Here is a 7868-nt window from a genome sequence, read left to right as displayed (position 1 = left end):
TCTGAATTGCAGCTAAGCCTAAAGGCTTATACAATCAAGTATAAAGGACTGGAGTTTCAGAGATAAGTTTGTCCTCAGCATTGCCTGTTGGAAACATGGGTTAAATATCTTTGGCTCTGCCCAATGGACCGCAGACCCACCACGGCAGGCTGGTTTACTTTTCCTGGGATGTAAGACTGATGGGTTAGAAACTTTTCCATCAGGGTTCGCAGAAAGCTCTCCACCAGCTAGGTAAATGCTTTTATGGGTTATTTTTATACCACCTTCAGAGCTGCTTTATGCCACAGTGCAAGACAAAAGCATCAGAGCTCAGGCCTGTCCTGGCAATGACTATTCATTAAACATTAAGAAAGGTCCTCCTCATATTTCATGGCATTGTTGCAAAGTATATTTGCTGAAATAACTGGCAGTAATCCAGATGTTCATAAAAGTAAGCAAGACCAAAAGTGACTGTCATCTATCATTCTTTATGACCCTAGGTTGCATTTAAATTGTTTCGAGGATGTAGGCCTGAGTAAGCAGTTTAAGAATGTAAGTAAGAATGTGATCAAGTGTTTCTTTTTTGGAGAAGTTAGTGATTGTGCTGGAGTTGGTCCTTGTTTTGAATATTCATTCTGCCTAATTTTTAGTATCTAACATAGGGGGCCAAACTAGGAGACTGCCACCTCTGAGCACCCTTTAGCCTTAATGAAAAAAATGTAGATGGCTCATTCTCTATTAATTCCACGTTACTAGGACAGCTTGGTTGCTGGGTTCTTCATCTTTTGCATGGAGAGAGTGAGAGCTGGGCTCTGCCTTTGGCAGGCTCTCTCCCTCTGGAGGTGTTGACCTCCCTCTATTGAAGTGCAAAAGCAGCTGGAGGGGAGTAGCCTCTGAAGAAAGGCACTTAAATTTTATTTTCCTTAAGTTAGTCTATGTGATTAAATCTGTTCATGTGAGTTTTATTTTCACATGGACTTCTTATACAGCTTTCTTCTGTTTATTCTGAAGGGATTCATTGGGAAATCTTTTTTGATTGTGTGTTTTTTTGAATACCCTGCTTTCCTAAAACCTTGCCACCAAGGGCACCACACATTTACCTATGCCAATAACATAGCTAGAGGTCAAAGAGAGAGGTCAGACTGTCACTGACTGAGAAGTCCTGGGAGTGACATCCTGAACATTAGTCCTGGGCACAATCAAGATAACTTGTTAAAATTAGCACAGAGCTAAGTGAGGAGGACTATGAGTTCTCTCTCACTATTAGAAATTGCTGTTCTTCACATAAATTGTCTTTGTCACAAGAGTATTTCTGAAGTGCAGCTGGAATGCTCTTACAATTGGATGCAATTACCTCAGAAGTCATGCCTTAACAAATATTTCCCATGGGAAGATACTCTGAGATTTACCTGTTTACAATGAGAAACGAGACCCTAATTCTTTCCATCCTTACACACATACTCACATACATCTAGATTTTTAGGCTGTTGATACAACAGTCTTTATAGTCCCATTAAAATCCTAAAACCCAACAGCCAGTCTTGGTAGGCTGGAATTCCTTAACAGCCTGAGCTTTGGGACAAAGTTTTCATTTCTGCTTGCAGCTGATACAAGTCAGACAAATTCTTCACTGTCATTATGGTGCATGGAAATGTATTCAGGATAAATGTGAGGAGCTGTGTGGCTGCGTGTTTGCTGCCCTCATCAGATTCCCAGCAGTGGTTTCCATACTAACTCATGCTCATGGGCAGCCTCCATCCTTCAGTCTGCTGCATCCACCCAGCAAACAGGTCCCAGCTCTGTTTCATTTTCAGGGACAAACATGGAATGAATGTTAAGTGGATTTTGTAAGTGATGTTGTCTTCCTTTATAGCTTTGGGAGCATTTCTGCTCAACAATTCAATCCAGGTATGTTGCTTCTGAGATCAATGAATGCCCTTATGTTTGGGGCATAGAGGCAATCATCACTTAAAGAGCTGTCCAGAAAGGGAAGTGATTTTACTGCTTTGGAAAAATTTTCACTATGCAACGTTTTTCCTTTCAATTCTCTCTCTCTCTCTCTACCTCTGCCATTGCCTCTGCCTCTGTCTCTGTCTTTATGTCTTTGTCTTTTTATGTTTCTCAAGAAAATATATAGAAATGCTTACATATTTGCCAGCTGGTAATTAAAAGAAGATTCTAGTTCAGGTGTTACCATGCCACCAAAATATTTAATTATTTTTTAAATTCTCTGATATTTTTTTAAATGGATTATGCATTATTGTGGCATTTTGCAACTAAGATTTATTATTTTTGTTTTCATTTTCAAAAACACTAAACAAGACATTTTAACATACTTTTTTAACCAATTATATTTATCAAGACCAAATATTTAAAAAAATACTGCATTCAATGAAATGACATTTTTCAACCAGAAAACTTTTACTTCAAAATATCACCAGTATTTCTAGAGTTTTTGCAAGAAAATTTTGTAGTAGGTGATAGTGGTGCACCCCAGTAAGTCTAGAATTTTTGCATGATTATAAATGTGGCAAGATTACCAGCTCCTAATACACCACTCCTAGAAGAGCTGAGACTGCAATCCAGCTGCTGGCATTAAGGATAACATTTTTTGATCTAGCTCTTCTTTCTTGTATAAATAATAAGCTGTTTGTTTGGGGGGTTTTGTTATGTTTGTTTACTGCGACAAGAATCTGCTTTATCAGTCTGTTGTCTGCAAATGTCTTCTTCATATACATGCTGTAAATATATTGTGTGGGGTTTTTTTTATATATGAAGAATATCATGTGCCTGCTTTCTCATTGCTGTAATTGCTTTATAAATATGATAATAAAGAATAGTTTTAGCTCAAGTGAGGAAAATACCTCCCTTTCCTGTACTTTCTGGTAGAAATTGGGAAGAAGGAAGAAAAATTCACATTAACTAACAACTCTGGTCATAATGAGGACTGACCTTGTATTATATCCTCAGCAGTGGTATCTTGACTTAAGCTTAGTTTAAAGCTTTTAAAATGCTTCCCCTTACCTATATTTTACTTCCTTTCCTTCTTCTCTCCTTTTCTTCTTTTTCTTCTCTTGGAAATCACAGTTCTGGGTTACAGTCTTGGGCTCTGTCAAGCTCTTCGTAAGGCTTATTATTTCAGACTTTCATCTTCCCTTCCTTTAACTTCTACCTCTCTTAATACTCAGGCAAAGTACCAGCCTGTTTAATAATGTATCATGAATAGCATTAAGACACTGTGGCCAAGTGGCACAGAGATCAAGTTTCCTATTGAAGAGGACAATATTTTTAAAAGAGGACTTGCAAATGTACAGTGCACTGTGGCAGAAATGTTAAGGGGGACAGCCAGAAGGAAAGAGGTGTGTGGTGTTTCAGATCCACCCTGAAGAGTAACTTTTCAGTGTACACTGAACTCATGCTTTACATGCAGATTTTTGGAAAAGGTAAAAAAAGTGGTTAAATCTATTGTGATTGAAGGTTTGGACTGTGAATATTTCTGCACAGAAGGGAAAAAGGAAACACACTGAATTCTTTTTTTATGGGAAGTGAACTTCTTTGCAGAAGCTGGGAGCTGTGTGGTTCAGAAGCAATTTGAGTCACTCATAAGGGGCATCCTCTGTAGTGACTGAGGGATAGTAAAGAATGAACCTCTTGATGCACGGTCACGAGGAGCACAGTAGACCAGGATAAAAAAAATTATGGTGTCCCACTGATTAAAGAATCTATGTTTAATTAAAAAAAATTTAAATCTTAGGTTGCTAAATACTTGGGTACTTAGAGTACTGAGAGTAAAAGGAATTTAGACTTCTAAGTAACTTTTGGGCATTTGGATACTTTTTGATTGTAAAAATTTATTTATTTTATTTCATCTGCTTTCTCTCATTTTGAATCTTAGGTCAATGGAGTTACATTGTTATAAATGTAAAAATAAGAACAGTTCTCTCTGTATTATGTCTTTTAATACTATTTATTTAGTAATCATGTGTTATGTATTTTAATAAATACATGTGTCTCTGACATATATTTATTAAAGTCTAGATTTTCTGATTTGTTTTAAGATAGTGTTTTATGACAGTTGAATCTGGTCTTACGAACATTCTCACCTGTGTAAGTCCTAAGATCTTTATAGTGTACCTGGATTTCTTAAACACCTCATGGTGAACCGAAGAAAAAGAAAATACACACCTAAATAAAAAGTCTGGATAGAGAGGAATAGTGATCCTGAAATGTATTATTTCACAAAGGAAATATCCAAATTGATATTGTTATAAGACCATCTGGAGCATTTTCAAATTAAAATTTAAAATTAAGGTCTGTCTGCTTATACAATTGATTAGATGAGGAGAAGAATCTATTTGTAGTGTCCTAAGGAAAGACTAGCATTCTACATTGGGGGCGGGGGGGGGGGGGGGGGGGGGGGGGTTGGTTAGAAGTAAAACAAGACTATACAATCCCTCAAACTTTTTACAAGAGTTTCATTGTCCAGAGGTGATTAAACTGTGGCCCAGGAAATACTAATGTCTGAATCAAATCCACAGAGCTATATAAAATTCTTGGACTTCCAGTATTTTGTATTCATCTTTTTATGATATTTATGTCATGATCTACAAGAATACCGATGCTCTAACAGTGGTTCAGTTTTTCCAAAGAGGACAGGGACTATTCTCAGCAATTCAAACCCAGTCATTTCAGTTGGCTATTCCTCCTGCCAGAAGACCCATGTCTCTATATCCTCATTATACCAAATCAGGGTAGATAAGAGGTGATTGTACTACATTCATTCATTTTACCATTTAGACATAGAAATTCCTGAATTGTATTTGGATTTTGAACCATTCTCATTAGTTTTTAAATTACTTTATGCCTTCAACATGGTGCTCAATCCCTGTGCTTCCAATAAGAGATTAACGAAAATCATACAAGTCAATCTCTTTATCATTAGAAACTTAGAAAACCAAAACATTCTGTGCTACAAATAGCATTCATATTCCCAAATGAATTATTAATAAAATAAATTTCCCTTTTCTATTACCAGTGGAGCTTAACCTTGTGTAAAAGGGCAGTAAGAGCTGATCCAGCATTATACTGTTAAAAATGCACATTAGGCTAAGGAGCCTGAAAAGGCTCAAGCATAAACTGGCAGTACTGAAATGTGTTCAGCTTTGGGGACTCCCAACATATTGTCAGATTACTACACCTTAGCAATTTATCATACACCAGGTTGCAAGTACCTGTCCACATATGCACTATGACCAGTGCATAGTAATGCAATTTTACCTTCATCCTTTTTGATTGTTAGCTTGCCTAACTTGAATGACCTCTCATTTACCATGGACTGAGAGTGCGTACAGAGAGTGTTAAGAGTTGCTCAGTAATGTGACAAGCTGTGATGGATTTAATTATAAATTTGAGGTTTAGAAAATAAGGTAGTAAACTGCAAAGCTACCCTTACTAGATGTGAAGGACGTCCCTATCCATGAAGATGTGTTTGTAAAGAAACTACCTTCAAATTGTACTCAGTTTCTTAGTACAACATTGTCCTTTCAGATTTTGACCAGGACGTAAACAGAGGTACCAAAATATCAGAAGAAACTTTATACATGAATTCCAGGTCTGACTCATGCATCTGTTTAAAAATTGGCTAATAAACCTCCCTGTGCTACAAAGAGTCCTGCCTTTTCTGTGGGATGATCAGTGAAGTTCTGCAACTGCCTTTTTCTGACGATAATGGAGGAGAATAAGGATTAGAAGAGTCCCTGAAGTCATAAATAGCAAAAAGCACAGAAGCCTGAAAAGTTAGCAACATAAGCAATTAAAAATGGTATGTGGTGTGAACAGCCCACAAATGTCAGACTGTGCAACCTTAAACTGTGCTTAAAAAAAAAACCAACAAAATTCAAACCAGGCGAAAGCGCTCGTTCTGCAGATACCATATTTGGAAAGGCTTCCAATATCAGAAAATAAAAAAATCACACTGAATTAAGAGATACAAATGCTATTCTTGTCTGTACTGTGTAGGCACATTCGTTTAAGTATATGCATTTTATGGAAGTGGTGCTGACTTCAAGGGCAGACAGTAAGCTATGGTGGCCAGATGTGTATTCAACAAAAAAAGGTGGGGGTTTACTTCCTTTCAAAGTAACAGCACTAGCATGCAGGAAGCATTAGTCATTGGGGTTGGTAATGCAAAGTCCAAGGACATAGTCAAGCATACCATAACTGTAAATGTCACAAATAAATAATAATTTTTTAAAAGCTGTATCTGCCCATAGGAGATGTTTTTACCTCTCTTTCTGTTCACCAGCTAATGCTGAGACAGCAATAGGAGTAGATCATACACTATAAGAACTGTAGAGATATTTTCTAGAAAATATGAACCGGCTGAGTATAAAATATTTCACTGAAAACCTCTTGAGCTTTAAGTGAGCAAACCTTCACCAAAAGCACAGTAAAGTCCCACATAACTCTGTCCAGATTCCTGGCATATTACTCCTAGTGCAGCAGCTCTGGGACTCCTAATGTGCTAATGCTAAGCACGCTGCCTGCATTCCCAGCCCTGCTGCCTCTGCCTGGCATTGTACCTGTTATGTTTAGGAGAACAAACACAATTCTATCAATAAACCCAGCTCCTGTCATGGAACCGGGAAACGTCCGATTCCTGGTTTTGAGTCAGCAAAGCCTGCAGGCTTTCCCTTGAAGCGTGGACCAGAAAACTGCCAGTGTGATGCACACTGCCTGGCAGTGCAGACACAGAAGGATGATTTTCAGGACAGGGACCCACTGCAGAAGACAGAGATGGAAGCCCTGGGGCTTGCAGCTCTACCCAGATCTCAGCTCTGACCCTGTGGAAATGACACTCTTGAAAGACTGATGAAGGTACAGTAATTTGAGAACACAGTCCTCAAGTTTTCAGCATTTAGGACTAAGGCATTCAGCTTTGGAGGTATGATTGCATCCCACAGTCATGGGGAGCAATGCAAGTTATTTCCCTGTGCTGGATGTGGCTGGAGTAGAGATCATTTTCTTCATAGTAGCTAGTATGAGGTTATGCTTTAGATCTGTGATCCAAACAGTGTTGATAATACAGGGTTGTTTTTGTTATTGCTGAGCAGTGCTCACACATAGCCAAGGCCTTTGGTGCCCTTCACCAGCGAGGGGGCTGGGGGGGCACAGGGAGCTGGGAGGGGACACAGCTGGGACAGCTGACCCCCACTGACCAAAGGGATATCCCGTACCATATAGTATCATGCTAAGCAATAAAAAGCTGGGGGAAGAAGAAGGAAGGGGTATGTTCGGAGTTACTGTGTTTGTCTTCCCAAGTAACCGTTATGTGTGACGGAGCCCGGCTGTCCTGGGGATGGCTGAGCACCTGCCTGCTCGTGGGAAGTGGTGAATGAATTCCTGGGTTTGCTTTGCTTGTGTTTGTGGCTTTTGCTTTACCTATTAAACTGTCTTTAAATGAACCCACAAGTTTTCTCACTTTTATTCTAATTCTCTCCCCCATCCCACTGTGGGGGGGAGCGAGTGAATGGCTGTGGTGGGCTTAGTTGCCAGCTGGGCTTAAACCACAACATCCCCTCATACTTACACTTCTTTAACACCACATGTAGTTGCTCACCTCTAAGTATGTTCTGCAGCAGAACAAGAAAGTGTCTGAATTTCCTAGAAAACAAAAATAAAGCAAGCGGTTTTCCAGTCAGCTGCACTTGTCACACATTTTCTGTACAGTAATAAGTATTCTTACATCTTAGACTCCATCTAGCACTCCCAGAAATATACTTCACGGAGGTAAAATTCTTCTGGCCAACATAAGTTACAGGCACAGGTCTGTCTTTGGTTTTGTCTACACATTAGTTTTGTGCTGAGGTTGATTGGTTTAGGAACAGATG

This window comes from Falco naumanni, chromosome 2 (assembly GCF_017639655.2).
Source record: "Falco naumanni isolate bFalNau1 chromosome 2, bFalNau1.pat, whole genome shotgun sequence".
Lineage (NCBI taxonomy): Eukaryota > Metazoa > Chordata > Aves > Falconiformes > Falconidae > Falco > Falco naumanni.
The sequence above is the reverse complement of the archived record's forward strand: the minus strand, read 5'-3'. Positions refer to the sequence as shown.